This window comes from Papio anubis, chromosome 5 (assembly GCF_008728515.1).
Source record: "Papio anubis isolate 15944 chromosome 5, Panubis1.0, whole genome shotgun sequence".
Classification (NCBI taxonomy): domain Eukaryota; kingdom Metazoa; phylum Chordata; class Mammalia; order Primates; family Cercopithecidae; genus Papio; species Papio anubis.
The window spans coordinates 63,460,882-63,483,126 of NC_044980.1; the positions used below are offsets into that span (position 1 = coordinate 63,460,882).

At 39.2% G+C, this 22,245-nt stretch overlaps 1 long non-coding RNA gene across 2 annotated transcripts in view; it reads right to left on the reverse strand.

The window, feature by feature from the left end:
• The window catches only part of LOC110743472, a 208,942-nt gene that overhangs the window by 119,436 nt on the left and 67,261 nt on the right, over positions 1-22,245 (reverse strand). The gene's annotated exons all lie outside the window — the stretch shown is intronic.

Consider the following 22,245-nt stretch of genomic DNA (forward strand, 5'->3'; position numbering starts at 1 on the left):
ATACTAATCCAAATCTAAAGTATTCCTAGCTCTAGAATTCCATGATTCTGTAATTCTGGTCATAAGTTATTTCCTCCCTCTATGCTTTTAAGAAGATCATATCAGTGAGGAGCTTCATTTACTATCTCCGTCTCTAATTCCTTCTCTTTAGTCCTCTGTGTGTCCATTAGAAATAAGGACCAACACATTCTTTTTTATGGTCATTTTCACTTTCATGGAAAACTCCATTTACAGAAAACTCCATTTTCACAGCGGACATTATTTTTAACAACTATGAAGTAGTTGCCGTCGGTACATCTGATCACCTCATTAAAGAGCTACTGCTTCAAAAGCAGGTCTATCAGAAGGGACTCCTGGCTTAACCTAGAGACAGCCTAAGGAAACAGTTACCTGTCCACTCTACAAACATCCTGATGTTCACTAAATATTATTAATGCCTACTTCAGAATTTTATTGGTATTAATGTCAATAATTTTAGACCAACTTCACATGTTTGCTAGTGTTGCTTAAAGATTTTGGCAGATTATAAAGATAGCACGAATTCTGAGGTGTACTTGCTTGACAATTTTGCTGCTTTTGTCCTAGAATGCCGAATGTGATATGATTTTTCATGAATAATTCTGAAAGATTTAAACCTGCAGAAATTCCACACACAGTGCTAAAAGGCTCATAACAGTCTTGGATTCAATTTAGCCAAATCACAATCAGATTTGACATTCGTTGACTGACAGACCGACAAACCAATATTCAGAAGCTTCTTTCTTTTTCATAGTTCATTAACAGCAGGGGAGTTTTCATTCCTTTGTCTCAGTCATGGAAACATTTGGTGAATTTAACTGATGCAGAGAATCGCACTAAAAATCCAAGTCTCAAAGGTAATGTGCTCATATTTGTGGGTTTCTGTGAGGAAAATGGTCACTTTCATGGAGCAGCCTACGAAGCACAATGCTTAAGTTACTGGTGCATGGCGTGGGATCTCCAGGCCCTGGTTCCGGGGTCAGCCTTCCCACCAGCGATCTATACAACCTTGCTACGGAGGATCGCACCTATCATTACCCCATACATCAGTTTACTCATTTGGTCAATGACAATGAAAACATCAACTGTTATTTCTTTTGCAACTCTGGTGATTTATTTATATAAATAACAATCACTGGTTTGTCTCCGGACCTGTGCTAGGCATTGGGATCCTTTATGTACATGACTAGCTCTAACGTAGTGAATGGGAATCAGAGAAAGAGAGGAGGGGGGTAGTTAGTGCACCGTGTGGGCTGGAAATATAATTAACCAGCTTGAGATTTCCACTGTGCCATAATGCAAATGCAACCCACCAGATTCTGTCAATCTCTAGTTACACCCTTATTTAGAGAGAAAAAAGATCTGGTTGAATAGGGGACAAATGCTGACATAGCTCGTTGATTTGTAAATGTAAAAATGACAGTCATAGTGATGAAAACTATATACATTTATATACAGATTATGAAGCAAAAATTTTCCCCTGAAATATCATATTTAATCAAGGAAAAGAGCTCTTACACCATTTTATACTTTCCTGCCCACCACTTCTCTCAAAATTCTTTTAAGCCTAAATATTCTCATCCTTTCATTTCACCAATGTCTAGGATACAGCTAAGATAGCTCAACAGTAATAATGCATCCAAAATTCAACTTAATAGGCATTTATAGCATGACACTATATGCCAGTATTCTTACCTAAGTTTAATAGCTTCAATTTCAGATGGTACTCTAACTTGGAAGGGTTTTATTAGTTTATATAAAGTTTCAGGGATATTCCCTCCTTATTGGGAAAGTGTATGAGAACATTTATTTTTGAGAGTCTTTCATTTTTACACTAAATAAAAGACCATTTAGATAAGGAAACAATATTCCTGGTCATAACAAAATTGTAAATATTTAATTATGCTGAAACCAAAAAGCTTAAGGTTAAGGAAAATATATTCAATAAATTCTTAAATGAAAATTATATATCCCCAAAGACAATTGTTAGTTTGGATTCTTTCATCCCACTGAATGTAAGTCAAGTAGACACTGATTAAATACCTACTATGTGCAAGGTATATAATCACTAGAAGAAAAAAGAAATGAATTCTCCCTTACAGAATAACATTTAACAACCAAGTTAACCAGCTGAACTTTCAAGCAGAGTGCTATTCATGCTTTTGAATAAATGAGTCTGAATATTACCATAAGAATAAAAAAAGAATTTGACTTCACTATTTCCCAATGGAGCAGAGACTTGTTGTATCATATACTAAATGTAAAGTCAAAGCATGAATCCCAGGAAACATATATCCTACATGATAGATTAGCCTGTATATGGAAAGATACATTCAAAATGGAACTTTTACTTCAATTACATTGATCACTATCTAATAAAAGGTCTTAGAATATGATTACACTTTCATTTTCATAAGCAGATATCCATAATGATAGAACAAATCAAAAAGGAAAACAATTGCATAAGTGATTGAGCTAATTAAAATTACTGCCAAAAAAAGAGTTCAGTCACTGTGGAACAAATCAATCAATATCAAGTCTAAACCAGAAAACTATGCCAAGAAATGGTATAACATTTCGCCTTTCCATCTTGAATTTTGAAGGGAATGATGTGCATTTGAAGAAATTTTCAAGTGAGTAATATCAAAAATACAAAGAAAGAGGGAAAGAACAAAGAGATTTCTGCAACTGTCATTTCTAAAATAACAGTGTACAATCTGTTTTGTATAAGAAATATTTAATGAAGTTTTCTAGTGGTGATTTCAATAAAATTAGAGTATTTTTGAATTTAGACTGATGTCACCCAGTGCTTAAGTATATCTGAGGCTTGTTCATTATTATTAGGCTATGTTATAGACTCTATAAATAAGTATCTAATATTTTAGGAGGCTGAAAATCAACTATGTAATATGTTCCTAACTACATATGAAAATGCTATTAAATGAAAATATTTCTCTAAGAAAAATTCTCTGACAGTTTAACTAATAGAACATTAAGTACAAAAAAAATTCAGCAGGCTTACATTATGTTCGTGGTTCAAAGTTACTTAACCAGCACTATGTATACTGTTCCCATGTTTTGAATCTATTAAGATAGTTCAAATCCCATCATAGCCAACTCCACAAGATTGCCCCAGTTCTTTTGTTAGACTGACAATTTTCCATGTCAAATATAACTTGAAATAAATGAGCCATTATACCACCCTTGGAATTAACTTTATTATAAAGAGATAATTATAATAATTCCTGGAACTGACTTTGCTGTTTTGAATATGAAGATATAAGAAGATTTTAACTACTTAGACTTCTAAGAAGGGTCCAGAAAAGGTGCATGTTTAGTTTGAACACCACAGTCAGATTTAAGCTGACATATGTGTTGATGGTGAACAAAAAAGTCCTCTATTTTATTCACTTAGGGAGGAGTAGTGTACAGTAACTAAGTCAAAGAATAACTGACCAGTGGTGCAGCTATAGAGTTGGAAAAGGAGTGTTCCCTTTCAGAGCCCTACTTCTTCCAATTTTATCAAAGGCTCAAAAATAATCCAAATGGCCCAAAAAGCTCCCAACAGTCTAAGTCTCTGACAGGTAACAACTATAAATTCTGGATGAAAACAAAAACGAAAAAACCACTTCCTTGAAGACACAGAGCAGGCAGATTCTGGAAGTTGACACTGACAGAAGAAAACAGCACTGGGTGGAGTTCCTATTTTCATGGCTTCTGGCATGAGGGCAGAATCCCAAGATGTGGAGATCCAGAAATGGGAAGCTCTAAATTCCATGTACAAACTCTTCCCAAATCTCTGGCTGACCACCGAACCACACATGTGAGGGCAAGCTTCCAAGAAGCCTCAATAAGAATAAGACAACCACACTGAGGTTGGAGCTGCTGCCCAAGAGGCAGCAGTCACAGTTTTTGTCTAGTTAAGTTAATTGCCTATTGTAACAAAAGAAATCAACTCTATTCAAAGAAATATGCAACATCCAGAGGTTCCACAACACATCAATCATCATCTTCAGGAAATGATCCAGAAGTTTTCAGCATACAGAAAATGTCAACTATTCTCAAGAGAAAAAGAACCCTGAGAGGCCAACCACAGGATGGCCAAGATGACGGAATTATCAGAAAAGGACGGTAAAGCAGCTATTGTAACTGTGCTCAATGGCGTAAAGAAAAATGTGTTTTTCATAAATTTAAGATAGGAAATATCAACACACAGCCAGAAATTATTAAAAAGAACCAAATGGAAATTTTAGAATGGAAAAATAAAATGTCTGAAAAAAATTTAGGAACAGGGTTAACAAAACAGAGGTGACAGAGAGAGCAGAGTCAGTGAATTTGAAGACAGAGCAATAGAAATTTTCTAATCTTAAAGAAAAGAGAAAACAGATTGGAAAACAATGAACAGGGACATACGGGACAATATCAAAAGGGCAAACACACAGGTAACTGGAGTTCTAGAGGAAAAAGAAAACGGAACAGAGAAAATTTTTGAAAAATTAAAAGCCAAACATTTTATAAATTCAGTGAAAGACATAAATTCACAAGTTCAAGAACCTTAATGATCCCCAAGCAGACTTAATACAAATAACACCACGGCTAAACATCATAGTTAAACTGCTAAAAACCAAAGATAAAGAAAAAATCTCGAAAAAGCATTACAGAGAGGGAAACAAAGATTCAAATGATAATTAACGTCTCGTCACAAACAAGTCAGAAAATAGGAGAACAACATATTCAAAGTTCTGGAAAAAAACTGTAAACACAGAATTCCAGGTTCAGTGAAAATATCCTTCAAGAATGAAGATTAAATAAAGACATTTTCAGATCAAAGGAACAGAGAGAATTTATCATAGTAGACCTACCTGTACTATAAGAAATGGTAAAGAAAGTTCTTCAGGCAGACAAAAACTTCAATCTTTAGGAAGGAATGAGGAACATCAGAAATAGTTTGGAGCTGTTCGTGATTAAATGATGGACAAAAAATAAGTAAAACATATGTCCCTGAAACTTTACAAATCTCAACATTCTAGTCTAAAAGTCAGAATACTAAAGCTATGAGAATTAAAAGATAAATGAACATACTTTGTTAAATAGTTAATTATTATTAAAAATATATGGTATGCTTATACACATGCCCAGAACCAGGGAAAAGTCACAAGACTTTAGTGTTCAGCTTGGCATTTATGCAACCGGCATTTATTGAATGGCCATTATCTGCATATAATATGCTATGTATGTCAGATTTTCTGCTTTTAAAAAAAGTGGTTTTAATTTCCCAACTAATTTGATAAAAATTCTGGCCAAACAAGGATTTTAGGGGAGTTAGGAACAAAATGTAAAATAGCCAAAAATGTTGAATAATCTGCACCTTTATTCTAAAAGCCATCTCTAAAAAACCCAGTTTTAAAGAATGAATCTATGTTTGTATAATACCTACCTTAAAGTTTTACTTAATTTTTCCTTGCAAAACAATGCAAACAATGTTAAGTCACCAAATTTCCATTTTGCCAACCTGGTTTCCCTTCAAGGTACCCAAAGTTTACATATCTCAGTATAACCTAAATTACACAGTGAGTAAGATCAAAGAAATCAAAGTGTTTTATTTCTGACACCTAGAAATTTGCATCGACTGCAAACCCATGGAAAGGCAAATGGCTACCCAATTACCTATCTTTCTGATATTACAAATAGAGAAGATTTATATGTACATAAACGTAATGTAGAGAAATATTATAAGCATAAAGTTCTGAGTATCTTCAGAAATGCTGATTCTGGGGAAAACTTCCAACGTCATGTTCCTTAACTAGTTCTAAAAATCCCTAACTTTTAGAGATTTCCCTTTTCCTTCTTATTCAGCGTCACAAGCTATTTCTACTTTACTTGACTCCACACCCTGACAGATTAGGGTCAGAAATTGCACATGTTCCATCGGAGATTTCTCTATCACACATCACTGCAATGTCACTTAAAGAAAAAAATCATAAACGAATGTCAGAGTTTTATCCTAAAGTCCTCTTTTGCTTCCCCATATTTCTGTTCTTCATTCTGTTTCTGCACCTTCTTCCAAACCACCTTCTGAGACAGAAACAAATTTTTGCCTCAGATTTGCAGAGATACTTTGCTGTCCTAATTGAAAGAGGAATTGGGGACCAGTTTAGTGTGTGTGATGATCTGGCTAACCAGCTATTATCTTTTCACTTGACTCTGCTGTGTGGAATGATGCCTTTTTCATTTGTAGGTGGAAGTTCATGTGTTACAAAAGGAAGGAAAAGGAGAATTCAGTATAAACACAGGTGCCCCTGTCAAGATTAGATTGTCATTCTCACTTATTCATATCCTTGGCAAGCAGAAAAAGGATATTTATGGGTCATGTGGTCGTTGAGTGAACTAATTTTGCAAAGCAGTGATTAGGACCCATTCAAGACAGGGCAAACTATCTGTCTTAGGATTCTATTTTGCCTACAAATTCAGTGAAAATCTGACCCGCCCAAATCTTTTGTGCCTTTTATATAAATGATTTTCATACAGTACTATTCTATGAATGCACTCTACTTTCCCAAGGCAACCCTTTTGGATTTCTTAACTTTAGAAAATTCAATCTTTCTATAATATATTTCATTTTTGCATTTTAAAGAGCCAGCAAAGCTGACTGTTCATCATCCAAGGGGCAGTCCACTTTGCTTGCTGTTACACTCAACTAGAAGTATATTAGTGGTGGTAATTGCCCAATGGATTGGGACTGAAAGGATGGATTGCAGTGGGGGAACCTGCTTAACAAACATTGCAATTAATGCCACCTAAGTGTTGGAGGGTGAGCAAGGTAATAAACAAAAGAGTAAATTAATATGCATGTTCATTCTCCAAAGATAGCCAGATGGCTGGCTGCAACATCAGATGTTTCCTCTTTGCCTTTGCAGAGAGAATCACTCCTTTGTGCAGTGAGAGGTACAGTTGACATTTTCTGTGAGCATGGGCATCTGATGGTGGATGACAGGAGCCGTGAAGCAGCCTAGCTGGGATGCCCTGAGGACCTTGAGCTCAAAGCCATGCCAGGTGTCCCCAGGGACCAGGAAACACAAGGAACAGCAGTCATAAATTGAATAAAGAGCAAATTTCACAAGCATAGTGCTGACCCTGTCACTACAGACTCACACTGCGCAGGGAAGAAAAGAGGGAATAGAAGAGTTGGAGAACTAGAAAGGTTTATTTTCTCTCTGCCTCAGAAGCTCAGAGTGTCCAAAGTTTCCCATTCTGTGTGGTCAGGCTGTGACTAAAGCCACGTACGTAAAGTCCTTCTGTTCCCACTTCACTGTTAGAAAACAAACGGTCCCTTATTTTTCTCTAATGTAAGCAACCATGTCCACAGCTTTTGTCATATTCCAAAACCAAAAATTGGTCACCTAAACAAAGCCCTGGGGTGGTCTCAGTGCTCAAGACTGGGCCCACTGGACACAAGTGCCACCAAAAAAGCCTTCCCAATGCCCCCCTCACTTTTTCCTTCTGCTTATTTTGTCCTTCGGTCTTTCCAACTGCTCCATTTGTGTTTTACCAAAATTTTTCCAAGTAACAAATAACTAAGCAGCCCAAAACAAAAAGTCCAGGGAACAGCACATGGTATCATAACAGAAGGGAGTGTCTCTATTGCTCTCTCCCCTCTCCCCAAGGATTGGAAGACAAATAAACAGCACACTGCCCTATTGACTACCAAGGCTACCCACACCTCCATTCCACACCTTGTACTTGATGCCTTTCTGTGGGCTTGGGAGGAATGCTGTCCTCATTCTGCAGAATTCCTCAAGAGGCCTTCTTAGGCAATAGAGGCAAAACACATTGGAGCTTGAAAAACTAAAACACTGTGGGTGTTCTTGGTTGACTCAGTAAGCATGGACCTTTCCAGTTTTGAATAAATCTTGATTTTGTAAATCAAATTCTATCTTAAAACCCTAGAAGAGCTCAAAACTTAGAGTAACACTGTGGTATATTAATTTGCTAACCCCTGTTCTCTAAAGGAGTTCTTAACTGGAGTCCATGACTCCCAAGGCATGTATAGATAGATTTTACAGAATACATTAATTTGGATGGGAATAAAACATTCCTCTTTATTTTCAATAATTACTCAAACTTTGTACTTTCTTTCATTATGATTGTAGGTACCAAACCGTAGTATTAGCAGTCCTAGTCAGTAATTGTACCACCAATTGAGATCTTAGATATTTTCATATTACATGACTGTTATTGCAGATATCTCAAAATATCACTTAAGCTCATCAACTTGGAGATTATAGTCATGATTAGATTGCCACTAGACCTCGTTGTTTATTCTAGTACTAACGAAATACTTATATTATTATATCATAAATTTGTGTGTTTTATCGATGACTTTATTTCAGTACAATTGCTTTCTCCTGCAATCCTATTATTTTGATTTATGCACTAAAATATTATACTAGGGATTCTGTAGGCTTCACCAGACTGTCAGACAGGGCCACAGCACAACAAAAGGTTCAGAACCCCCTGCTGTAAACTCAATGGACCTCTCACTCTTTCCCCAAACACATTCTACACTTTAAGCCAAGGCAACTTCTACTTTCAGAATATCTCACTGACTTCTTTCATTACCACAAATTAAAACTTTACCTTACCTGCCCCTCAATGTATAGGCCAAATGCCACTTCTTTTAGAAAGCTTCCCCTGATTCCCTTCAACTGGTCAGATGGCATTTTCAATCTCTCTTTTCCCGTTATCACATTCTACCTTGTAACTATTTGTGTACACATTTTATTTGACTTGATTAAAATTTCCTGGTGGGCAGGCACCTGGTGTTCTTCATTGCTGAGTGGCCAAAAACAGTAGCCTTTGCACAGGTCTGCTGCCCTTGCTGCCCCGTTCTCTACACTGCCCTCATTTCTCGGCCACAGTTCTCTTCATGACACTCCCCTTTTATTTTACAGGATAAAATCAAATTCCTTGGTCTGGCATTCAAGGCCCTTCCCAATGCCACCTACAGTTTAGGTCTTCATCCCTTCAATCTCTGAGCCCTACGTTCTAGTCATTCCTCAAATTCCCACACTGTTTCATACTTCCACACTTTCATGTCTGATAATCTGTCTTCCCAGAATATTCTATCTTTTTTCACAGAGAAAAGAAAATGACAGCCCCATTTCCAAAAGAGCATTTATTTTCATGGGGTTCCTACTCAGATGCGCACAGACAGACACTTTGCAAAGCTGGCTGCAGCAATAGCACTCCATTACCTGAGTTTCATTACGAAAAACTTGGTCACAAAATTCCATTCTAAAGTGCCATATTTATGATTTATCACTTTATGACAGAGCTCCAAATGTTCCAGAACCATGGGACAGGTTGAAACTACTAGTACATCCCTCTCACCTGTTGCCACCTGAACTTCAAAGCCGTTGCCAAACCCTCACCCTCTTTTGCTCTGGGCCTGCCGCATGACAGCCTAGCCTCCAAAGTTGACCAACCACCCCATTCTTTCCTTATCCCTATAGAATTTCCTTAGCTAACAGATGGCTCCATTACCATGGAACCACATTGTGGAATGTTAACCCTACCTAGATCCCTTACAGTCATCTCTGGGAGATACTGTGAAGGCAGATAGTAATGTAGGCATTCTCCCAGCTCACCACTGATCCTTCCTGCATTTGATGAAGCTCATGCCATTTAGCTTTCCCACCTTCTACCTTTGCCTTATTTCAGCCCCCATCTACCTCCAATGGATGTTTAATGATGCCTGGTAAGGATGAAGGCACCAGCTTCACAGACTCCACCACAACTTATGCCATCTTCTGGGATGACTTGGGTCTCCCATCCCCTGGTCTTACAGTTCCTAAACCTTCTAGACTCCATTGGTCACTTGATCTGCACATCAGCAATTATTCACATGGTTCACACAGGACCTTATCTCCACCTCCTAAATCATTAAGCCTGATGTCCCATTCTCTGAGCATCACCATCCATCCTACCCATACTAACAGTTAGTCATTCCATCTAAATATTCTCTCCTATCTCATAGAATCCTCTTGGCCCTTTATTTATTTACTTTCTTTGAATCTAGAAAACAAACAAAAACAACACACTTTTTTAAGATTCATTCTTCCCTCCAGAACATAATTTTGTGCTCCCATCCCTCTCCCTGAATCCCACATAAATCATAAGACTCTTTGACCACATAGACTTCTCACTCTACAAGGAGGACTAACACAGGGCTTTGAAAGGCAGGGCCCAGGGCAGGAAACCCAATCCTAGGGTCTAGGGGTGATGTTGCCACTCTGCCTGGAGTAGAGGCATTGTACCCTTGCCTATGTTCCCAATAGATTGTCAGCTCCCTGAGGTGTAGGAATTTTCTATCCTACTTCCCAGAAAATGAGAGAAAGGGTGCTCTTATTAGGCTTCTAACCACACAAAAGTACTGACTTCACCCAGGAGAGCTTGCTCATAAGAAATGCTGAATAAATAGTTGTTTTGTGAATGAATTAACAAAGACTCCTTTTATATTTGGAACAATTAACAATTCTATCATTTGGGTTATTTATTATTAACTCTTACATTGTTATTCAACCTTATGGTCCTTCATGCCTTGTCTCCCCTAAAAGATTTTAAGTTCTTAACAGGTTTTCTGTCTCCCATAAAAATCCCAGTGTCCTAAACAAAACCTGCACTCAATAAATATTTGTTGGATTTTTCACAAGTCCTTTTCATTAACATATTGAGGTTTTTATTTTTCCCAGCATCTCAGTAGTTATATTGTGAGTCATCAAGGCCAAATGGTAATAGTATTATAACAGAAAGCTTCTGAGAGTCACTTCAACTGGTTGTTAGTAATAATTTATTTTTAATTTTAAAAATAAACTGTAGCTGTAGCTATTTTACTAGTAAAACACAATAACTGCCGTTAATCATGCTCAGGCAATTGCAAACTAACAATTGAACCTGTGCTAATGAGTCAGAGAAAAAAGTGAAAGAAAAAATGATAGGTTTAGAAGACAGAATTTGAGAAATTGAATTTGTGTGGAATTGTTGCCAAAAAATTGGCTGAAGAAAGAATTAATGATGATCCCCAGAGCCAGGACTTTTCACAACTCTAGGAGCAATTTGGCAACTCCATCAAAATTAAAGTAGCCTCTGATTCATAAATGAGTCTTTTGAGAAGATCATTTTAAGGAAGCAGGGAGACCTGTATAAAGCTTCTTGAATGTGACATTCTATAGCCACAGAAAAATGAACTCCTCAGGAGCGTTCATTCCATTGATACTATCTTGCAAATTTCCTTGAACTTTAATCAATCTAAGGGACCTGACCAGAATGAGTGTTTTTGCCCAGGAGAATCAGGAACAATCTAGGCAGAAGAGTGAACAAGCTCCTTCTGTTCATTAATAAGAGTTTTTTTTTTAATAACAACTTTATTGTGACATAATTTACATACTATAAAATTCACCCTCTTAAAGTGCATTTCAATGGATTGTACTAGATTCACCAGGTTGTGCACATCATCTAATTCTAGAACACTTTGTTTCTGCAAAAGAAACCCCATACCCATTTGTAGTCACTCCCTAATCCTCCTATCCCCTTACCCCTAGGCAAACATTAATCTGCTTTCTGTCTCTATGGATTTATCTGTTCTGGACATTTCAGATAAGTTGAATCACACAATATATGGTCTTTTATGACTGGATACTTGTAGCATAATGTTTTCAAGGTTCAACTATGCGGTAGCATGTATCAGTACTGCATTCCTTTTTATAGACAAATAACATTTCATTGTAAGGATGGACCACATTGAAATTATGTTTAGAAAACAGCAATTCTGTGTCTGTTGGTGCTTCTACCTAAACCCACCTTATAAGATCTCCAGTTTCTAAATACAAGGATACATGACCAAATAAGTTCTAGCAGTGTATGAACTTCACAGGTTACTTCTCTACGCTTCAATTTCATTACTTGTAAGGTAGAAATAATACTAGTACCACTTTGTAGAGTTATCAGGATTATTATAATTTATTAAAGACTGGTCCAGTGATTTCCCATGGGAATAACTTAATAATCATTAGATGTCATAAGAACATAAAAATGTTAACATCTTTCTTTTAAATTTGATTGGATTTTTAATTACAAAAGGAAATATATATTGATTATAACCAATAAAAAACACAGAGATGAGTTTTTAGGTTCATAATCTTTCTCTCAGCTCTCTATCCAACCGCAGACATTGCCAGTGTAAAGTGTGGTATGTATCTTTTCACACCACTCTCTGTGCTCATACAAACTCACAAAATCAAAATGCACATGCAGAGAGGTTTTTCCCTTTTACTTTAATATATACTATACACATTACTTTGCAATTTACCTTTTTTAAAACTAAAAAATCTGATTATTTTTTCCAGGCCAATATGTTTCTATCTTTTTCTCTTTAAAAGCCATGCCATATTCTCAAAATATATTCAACTCATCTACTACTGATGCACATTCAAATCACTTTCACTTGCCATTACAAAAATTCTGTGATAAACATTCTTTTAATGAACTATCATAACCACAATTTTGATGTCATCATTATATCCATATCTTCGCATTCTCAAGGCCAATCTAGGCCCATTCTCTACCTCACGAACACCATGGAACAGGACTTTGATGAACCAACAATGGAGAACCAAATTATCTATAATAAGGAATTTCAAACAGAAGGAATTTCAGGAAAAAGAAACTAATTCAGCCAATGGACAACTACAGAGACCTAGATCTGCACAGAAGATACTACAGGGCATTCTGAACAAGAGAAGAAGAAGAACCGAGGAGAAGGCAGAAGAAAAGATGATCAAACCAGAAGAGGCAGGACCAGTAAGCTTCCTAAGAAAACCCTGCTCCTCCCTCTGGGCAGAAAGTGAATTTCTGGCCCTCTCCTCAACCTAGTTATTTTCCTTAGTATTACAGATAGCATCCTCCTTTAGATTACTGCTTTCTGGAAATGATTTTCTAAATTTTAATTAAAACTAAAACCTTTACAATGAAACCTTGCTACTACATTCTAAATTAAATAAATAAAAACATATCCAAACATATTTAAAATGGGGCAATGGAAGGATATGGTAAAGCTATGTTACAGACTGAATGAATTTTAATGTCATCCTGGAACTTGACTGTATGTAGTGCTTTTGTCCATTTCATGGGAGAACCTGCCATTGGGCATATATGCTTATAAAGCCTCTTGATGAACTTCCTTCAATGGGTTTTAGTCACTAATGTACTAAAATAAGATCTGAAAATGATTAAATTGCAAGGTATTTCAACCATGGTTTTCTCATGACACAGGCTCTGCTTTACCTTACAGCTGGTTCCAGTGTCCATGAATGAATTTACTATGAACCTCACATATGTTACCCCCTTCCCAAGAGCCAAACCAATTTAGAGAGAACACAGGGAAAATGATCTTTTTCTTTATTTCTGGAAATACATGCTATGTGGAAAAAGTTTCTATCCAGAGGGAAAACTTCTGGATTTTACTGGCTCACTGAAATATAAACCATTTAGTGGCTTTTTTTTTAAACCCAAGATTAAGCTTTCTTTCATCTGTTTGCACATGTCAACCAAAAATAGCAGAGTATATATAAGAAAAACACTGTTTGTATAAAAATGAAAATTTATACCCCAAAAGCCATGATCTCCTTTTGCTGAAGTGTTGTTTCACGATTTTTTTTTTATTCAGGTGGTTTATTAGATTTCTGTAATAACATGAAAGAGAACAGTGATTGCCTATCAACCCTAAAAATTCTCACAAAATTTGCAAGGGGATCACTAAAGATAAGTGACTGCTGACAGCTCAGGGCTAGCAATTGCACAGAAACCCAGCCAGGTAAACAAATATGTTCACTGAGATTTAATATTCTGTTACAGTATAGAAAAATTAATAACTCTTTTAATTGACGGATTCTTTATTTCCTTTTACCACGGTATAGATGGCCCCTTAAATAACCTCTAGATGTATTAAATCTTGGCAGCATACAGCTATTTCCTCTGTGGTCTTCAAGGTCCTGACACCCTTCATCTTACACAAGGCAGCATATTTAAATCTTTCAAGGGGCCTTTTATAACTAGGCCACCCTGTTTCTCTTCACAGGAGATACTGAAAGCCTATTTGTCAGGAGCAATAAGGGACTTATCAAGGCCTCCTGTCAGGCCAAGAGGAGGCCCACCTGCTCAACTCCTAACTCAAGGATTGTGTTTCTGTTGATTGTGGTCTTTCCAACAATTGTGGAGTCAACATTTCACACCTAATCCTTGATAATCTATTTCAGCCATAAGTAGGTAGCCATTTAGCATGAAGAAGTTGTCGATTTGATACAAATTCACATTTCACACATATCTAATACAGCCCCTGTCATTAGCTGAATACCATTGCATTATTCGTACAAGTCAGGAGTTCAAGGCAGTGTACCTTTACATTGATCTAGGTCTCTGGGTCCCTAAGACTTAAAGCAGTACACCCAGAAAAAAGTTGTTCTCTCTACCTACCTCATCTCCTGCTCCCTCAATCCCTCCCAATCAGCCCTGCCTATTCGAGTTCCCTTCCTGACTTCACTATTCTTCTTACATCGACACCTACAAACCTGATGTTTCCCTTACTGATTAAGGTCTCCCAGAATGAATCCACACACAACCTACCCGAGCTGGGTAATTTTCCCAAATAAAGGCTCTTGAATACCTTTTTGCCATAGGTCACGAACTCTTTGATGGCAGGGACTGGATTTAATTTATCTAGGGCCTGGCACTAGTATATATTAAGTGCTTAATTTTAAAAAATTGTTAACAGTAGCAGTATTAATAATAAAGATAGATAGCAAACATTTCTTGAGCACTTATTTTGCACCAAGAACTCTGTTGACCTTATTTGCATTGTCTCATTCAGTCTTCACAGCTGTAGTGTAAGAGAAGCATGATTATCCCCACCTTACAGATAAACAAACGGGTTTGGATAAGTACTTTGCTCAAGATCACACACATAAGTGGGAGAAAAGAGGTTGAAATCCAGGTTCATCTGACCCCAGAGCCCAGCCTCTTTAACCCAACCATTATTGCATTTTGATAAATGAATTTAATTATATGTCCAGCTACATTAACCTTTAGATGCTGTTAACAGGGATCCTGCAGGCAAAAAGAAACAGTCAAGTCCTTAGAAACTTTTTGAGCTATTAAGATTTCTCTTTATCACTGATAATTTGTGGTACCAAAGAACTATGCTACCAGGAGATAATGTTTATGAGATCAGCACTTATCTATTTTAGGGCCATGTAGGAGTGTACCAAACAGCGCACATGTAATTTTATACTTTGCTCTTCTTATGGTGGGCTCCAAATTAACCAATGCTTGACAAAGGAGAACTGAACAGGATCCAGGCAAGGAACATGAAGTTGCAACTCAGTTCTAATTCATCCAATAATCAGGACACCTTTCACGTGGTGTTTGTTCTGCTCCCATTTACCTCTCTTGCATAATCACCACCAATTTAGTTTCCAGCGGTTCTGCATGCTGAGCAGGTGATGAACAACTTCCAGGCACTAACTTCAACCTGCAAATAGTCCCATCATCACTTCCCCACACATAGTCTCTTATGTCCCCAGGTGTTATGCAAGTTCAGTTACGAAGCTTTCTGGTCTATGAGCTGCTTGTCTTCCTGGAACTACATAAGCAGGTGGAGAGAACTATAAGCCATTAGCTTGCTTCTCAGATTTGGAGACATAAAGTTTACTTAACTGAGGCTTACTGGCAACTAGGTTTGTCTTTATTCCAGACCCTTCCAGCTCTGGCCCCTGTTAAGTTCTTTGAGCACACTCGCTTCTTTTCCCATTTCCCAATCCACTGAAATTTCATTTCTGGGACAGAATCATAAATTACAAGGTGTAATCTAAAGGAAAACATTTATTTTGGAGTCTCATTAACAACTCAGAGGAGAGTAATAGTGTTTATTCCCAGCATGATGGCGTAGACTCCTGCAGATGCAAAAAAAAGCTCAAGCCCTCTTCCTAATCCTTACACACACACACACACACACACACATACACACACACTGGGTCAATATTCACAATAGTGAAAGTACCACAGATAGGCAGAGGTAAGAAACACTCCCCCAGAGACAGTCTCTTAATATTCTGTTCAAACATCAAGTTTGAAGCTCCTTTTAGTTAGTGATTTACTGGCAACACTACATCATTATTCACCCTACCTGCCAGTTTTTATGATATTGTCTCTCAGCCCCAAAACTCAGCCTTCTACACTCTGTGATTCTAAGGCTGAGGCTCTGCAAACCACATCTCTCCTTTGCAAGGTGACTCTATATTTGACTGCCAATGAGGCACACCAGGGGGAAACTGCAAGGTAGAAGCCGGAGAAGCCACGTGGTCCTTCCTGCTTGCTCCCTACTCCTGTCAGCATCACTGAAACACTGGCCCTTCATTCTGGAAGTGACCACTGGTTTTAGTCTTCTACTTCTTTCTGCCCCTTCAAAACCACCCTCGTCACACCTCACTCCCATTGACCTCTCCCCCAAGCTGCTGAGGTATCTGCACCAGCTGGGTGGTGCCCTTCCCTCAGAGGTCTGAGTCTTAGCTCTGTGAGACCCTCCTCTGAGCTTCCCAACCTCTTCCTCGGGGTCCTCAGCCAGCTCTGTGGTTGGTAGCTGTGTCATGTAATTATTACCTCCATGTTACCTCAGTGTTCCCTTTTTGCTCTATCTGAAACATGTTTAACCAATTCCCTGTATTCAATCTTCTCTGTTGGAAGACCTGCAGTGGCTTCTATTCTTCTGACTACCAACGAGGGGTACTCCCTGTTTTAGCCATACCTCGTTTTAACCCTACCTGCCTGGCCCCCAATCCTAATCATTTTGCTCCTGCAAAACTTTTCTAACTATAATATTTTTCTGGTTTTCACACTCTAATACCTGGGTAGTAATTGATGTTAGTGGATGGCATGGAGGAGAGGGCAAGGCATCAGGAATCCTATAACTCAAGAACTGGAAGCAATCTCAGAGCATAAACTATTAATGGGTCACTTATGGGATGGGGCTTAGGGAGGTCAAATGAGAGCAAACCACCCTGTCAGCTTGCTTCAAAGTGGCAGCAGTAAAGATTTCTTACTAAACTACTTGGAAAAGAGGCTCAGAAACTAATGAACAATACTCACATTTGAATAATTCCAGGAATTTGAAATGACACAATAAATAGGCAAGTTACATGTATCACCACTGAGTGATTAAAAGAATACCAGAAATAAATTACTGCCCAATGTTACCCTCTACTCTACCCATTCTTTTCTACAGTCAGTGAAATCCCACCTTCTGAGATTCACTTTCTTGGTTTGCTTCTCTTAGCATTCTCTGAGATTCTCTTCTAGAATTGTAGGAAGAGGGGTGACTTAGTAGGAGATTTTCAGTCTCTACCTTTCTACTGAGAATTGGCCTATGAGCTATCCTTCACTCAGGATTGCTAGCTGAGATAAGAGCTTTGGGAAAGTTGGAAGTATTCATGAAAACAAATGAAGAAACTTCTGTAGCACCAGGGCAAAACGCATTATATATGTTACATCAGACACTCATGAGTACAAATCCTGGATTTACCACTTTCTAGCCTGAGACTAGGTCAAGTAACTCAGTTTCTGACCCTGAGCCTAGTTTCTCCAGCTGCAAAGTGAGGGTAATGACCTTTTGGTACCTTTATAAGGATAAGATCTAAGATATAGAACACCTTTGGTGTAATGTGCTGGCAGGGCATCACTTGGTAGTGGAAGTTTGTGATTAAGCCTGTCTGGAGGGGGGTCACATGTTGTCTCAGACTCTAGCAAGCTCTCATCTTTTCTTTTACTCCTTGAAACAAGCCCAAAGCCTCAGCCTCAGCTTTTCATTTTCTCTCAAAGGTCTCTACTGCTTACCGTGCTTCTAAGGGCTTTTCTCCCCCTTCTCCAAGATGTAAAGGGAAGCATTCACCCCAGCTCTTTTGCTTTCTTGTAGCCTCGGAAAATGTTGACATGGTATTTGTTTTCCTTGTAGAAGTTTACCGCTAAGCACCACTGGGATGGGAGGAAACAAAATTAACAAGATGGGTAAGGCTCAAAGACCACAGAATCCTCACTGTGGTGGTTTGTAGTTTCTAACTCATCTGGGAAGGTGACCCTGGGCTTTTGCCCTCCTGTCATATCTACGGGTGAAGAATGGAATAACCGATGCTTTCTCTTCGGCGCCTCTCCTCTCAGACTGAAGAGAAAGAGAAACATGCATGTCTTTGGTCTCCAGAATGCAGTTGGCATCTCCAAGGCCCTGCTCCAGGATGACCCAAAAAAAAAAAAAAAAAAAAAAGTCATTCTCCAGGCCTCTGCCCTGCCCAGGCCGGAACCCCTCGGGCCATTACTTTCTGGTGGTACCACCTGTGTGCCTCCGGGTAGCCTGAACCAGAGGAATTTGCATTTGGGAGAGGAAAATAAAAGTGTGGCCATCAATGAAGAGAGAGAGAGACCCTTAAAAGATACTCTTGAGTTACTTCCCAATTCACCTTCAGGCTGCCACCTGCAAAAGGTCAGATCCCTCCCTCCTTCCCCTGCCACCTTCTCATTTATGATTCTGTTTTAACAACCACAAAACCAAGAAAAAGTCCAACACTTACTATGTTCCAGGCACTGTTCTAAATGCTTACTTGCATTCATTCCCACAACAACCCGTAAAGTAGTTGTTACTGCCCATTTTACAGGTAAAGGAATTTAGGCCACAAGAAGACAATTCATCTGCGATCCCACCCTGAGGAAAGGGCAGAGCTGGGATTTGAACCAAGGCCTGTCTGACTCCAGAGCTTGAGTCTTCATAATATTATGCTTTTCCAATAAATCCCTCTCCCCATCTCCCTTAGCAAGGCCCTTCCTAATCCTTTACAGGATCTCCTAATCCTTGGCAGAATACTCCTAGAATGTTTGCCATGCAGTGAGAAAAGAGTGAGCGCTACCAAACAAATTCCCCAGATTTCTTCTTCTCACTGTAGCTGGAGCAAGATTTCAACAGATATGCCTAGGTTTTAAATGTAGCATTTGGATCTCAACAATGGAATATGACACGCAAAGACCCATGTACTTTGGAACAGGAATTAAAACTGGCCTAGGGAGATGTAGGCAGAAGGCAAGCTGAGGGTGAGGTCGTTGACTCAAGTACTCTCAGCCCTTTATTTGATGCCTGGTGGGCTCAGATCTTGGGACTAATCTCCCTTCTCCTCTAAGCTGATGAGCTTTGTGGGAATCTGTGCATTGCCTTGGAAAGAGGAGTGGTAATAGGAGGTTGGGATGAAGGGGGCTGAAATTTTTTGGAAATTTTATTTTTTCTCCCTTTGTCCACACACTTTTTAATTAGTTTGCTGTCTTTGGGGCCTTGATATTTTTAACGGACAACCATTTTATTTGGCTTTAATTCCCTTCAAGATTGGGTCACCTCTGAGCAAATGGATCAGAGGCTTCTTGAACGCCTTGCAATCTGTAATTCTGGGAAAGAAAATGGTTTTTTTGTATTAGTCGGTGTCTTGTCTTTCTCCCTCCCATAATCCATGCTAAAATAACACTGGGGAGAAGGATGTTTTAACAGACTGGGCTGCAGTGGTCCTGGCTACCAGGCTCTTGCTTCCCAGCCCCATTTTAACCTGCCTTTGTTTTCAGCATCTACCTGTACCCAAGCAGGGACAGGCCCCCAGTTGCAGCTGGTGGGGAAACTCTTGCCAGCCACTCCTGTGGAAATAAGCAGCCCTGCTGAGACCATTTTGGCACCACAGTCAGGTCAGAAACAATGCTCTACTCCTGGCTTCATCTCACCTCATGTCCCTTCTCTCCCAGCTGGCTGCTTGGACAGGTCACCTCTCAGCTCACTGTTTACCCAATTCCACTTCAAAGAGAAAATACCTGTTCCTTCTGGTCTAATAAAATTTCATCTGCTTTTCCAGGCCCCAAGACAGGACAAACTTTGGTAAAATTTGCCCAACAACATGAATCTAAAGCAAAAGAAAAAAAAATTAACATTCTGAATTTTTTAAGCATTTCCTCACCTTATTCAATTAATACTATCAGCACTTCTTTTCTCTTCTTAATTCTAGAAATATTTACTGAGCCACTACAACAAATTGGGTACCATGCTAGGCACTGAAAGGGCACCCATGAATACGGCACAGACCCTAGCCTGAGTGAAGAAATCAACTCAAAGTGGGGGAAAAAAATGCATGGCTAAATAATCTTCACCATATGTAGCTTGCCTGTCATCAGTAATAGTCACCAGACGTTTTCTGCTAAAACACTAAAATAGTCCTACAGTAAGGCATTAATCTCATCTCATAGGCCATATTCAGTCGGCCCTGATCTTGGCTGTTGATTTTCTCACATATCCAGAATCAGAGTAGAGCTGATAATAATGTCTATTAAGATATAGCACGGCAAAGTGCCTCTTCTAGCAGGCAAGTGTGGAAGAGTTTCCATTACCCTTTGCACGCACTGACAGTTTTTCTGATCCAAAGCAGCTGGGGCCCTGAAAAGACTGAGGGCTGTGTTTCGATTCTTCTTCAATGCCAATGAAGAGCCTTGCCTTTGTGATGCCAGTGCTGGCACCTTCTTCTGTGTCCCTCATTGGCACCTTCTCACGTGCCCTTTTTCTGTTTGTTTATGTACATCCTCCTGACAGCAGAAGGGGCTTGAAGACAAAAATCAAATCCACATGGTCTGGGGAAGCAAATATTAGCACAGAGGCCCTCCAGCCCCTGGTCTTCATTGCAGTGGGTGTCCCACAGTGGCTTCAGAGCAATCCTCCATCATGTATGCACAGATAATTAATAAGATTTTTTGGAAGGGGTGGGTGTCTCAACAACTGTCAAGGAACTCAGTGAAACAGAGGGAAGGCAGAGCCCCAGCACCTCAAGGAACTGATGGATGTACAGCTGAAGGACCTGCATGCATGAATGCATTCAAGCTCTAAGGCAGAGAGATGCAAGCAGATGCAAAGACCAGATGCAAAGCAGAATCATCACAGTGGACCTTGAACGCCCTTCCCCAGGATGGATTCCCTAAGCCTCCTGATGCTCTTGTGAAGGACGAAGATCAAGTCAGGTTCTGAGCAGTGACCAAAACCAAATCCCACCATACTTCCAAGATCCAAGTTATCAAATGAAAGCAGCCAGGGTCACCAAGCATGGCAGTGTGATATGCCGGATCTATTTATCCTGTCCTCTTTGGAATAGGGTGGGATTCCAGGGCAAGGAAATTCCAGAAGGCTCTATATGAGAATCCAAGCCTTTGATACAAATCTGTCACTCCTTGCTTCCCAATGCAAATCTCTCATTACTCCGTCCAAATAACTTTCAAAACCACACAGCTTCCTCTGTGTCTTGCCATAAGAAAATCTGCGAACTGGTACTGGAATAAGCAGTGTACTGAGTACCTTCTCTCTCTATCATTTGGAGAGAAGGAGGCTTGAGCTCATCAATGGCTCAGTTCCAGGTGTCCCTGAATAGGAAAGGGAGGATCAAAGGGCCAGAAATATTCATTTATGAGGGAAAAGTAGAAGAATTAAATGTGTAGAATATGCCAAATGATGCCTGAAGGGGGATAGGCATACATATAAGCATTTAAGGGTATAATTAAACACCACAAGAAGGGACTTTTTTTTTTTTTCCAGACGGAGTCTTATTCTGCTGCCAGGCTGGAGTGCAGTGGCACGATCTTGGCTCACTGCAACCTCCACCTCCTGGGTTCAAGCAATTCTGTTGCCTCAGCCTCCTGAGTAGCTGGGACTACAGGTGCATGCCACCACACCTGGCTGATTTTTGTACTTTTAGTAGAGATGGGGTTTCAACATGTTGGCCAGGATGGTCTCGATCTCTTGACCTTGTGATCCACCTGCCTCAGTCTCCCAGAGTACTGGGATTACAGGTGTGAGCCACCGTTCCTGGCCGGCTTTTTGTTTTAAAGGTGGTTCAACTGGCTTAACTGGGAGAGACTGAAGGAAAGCAAAGGAAAATCTGAACCAGGTGTTAGGAAAATTCTGCCCTCGACAAGGGCTGCTATACAGAGGAAACAGGCAACAACACAACCTCTAGATGGAAACTTCTATGCTCTAGAATTTGTGTCATGTCTCATTTCCAATCCATTTCTCAGATGCATTTGTTTGGACTTAGAAATATATGCAGTCCCGGTGTCTATATTTTC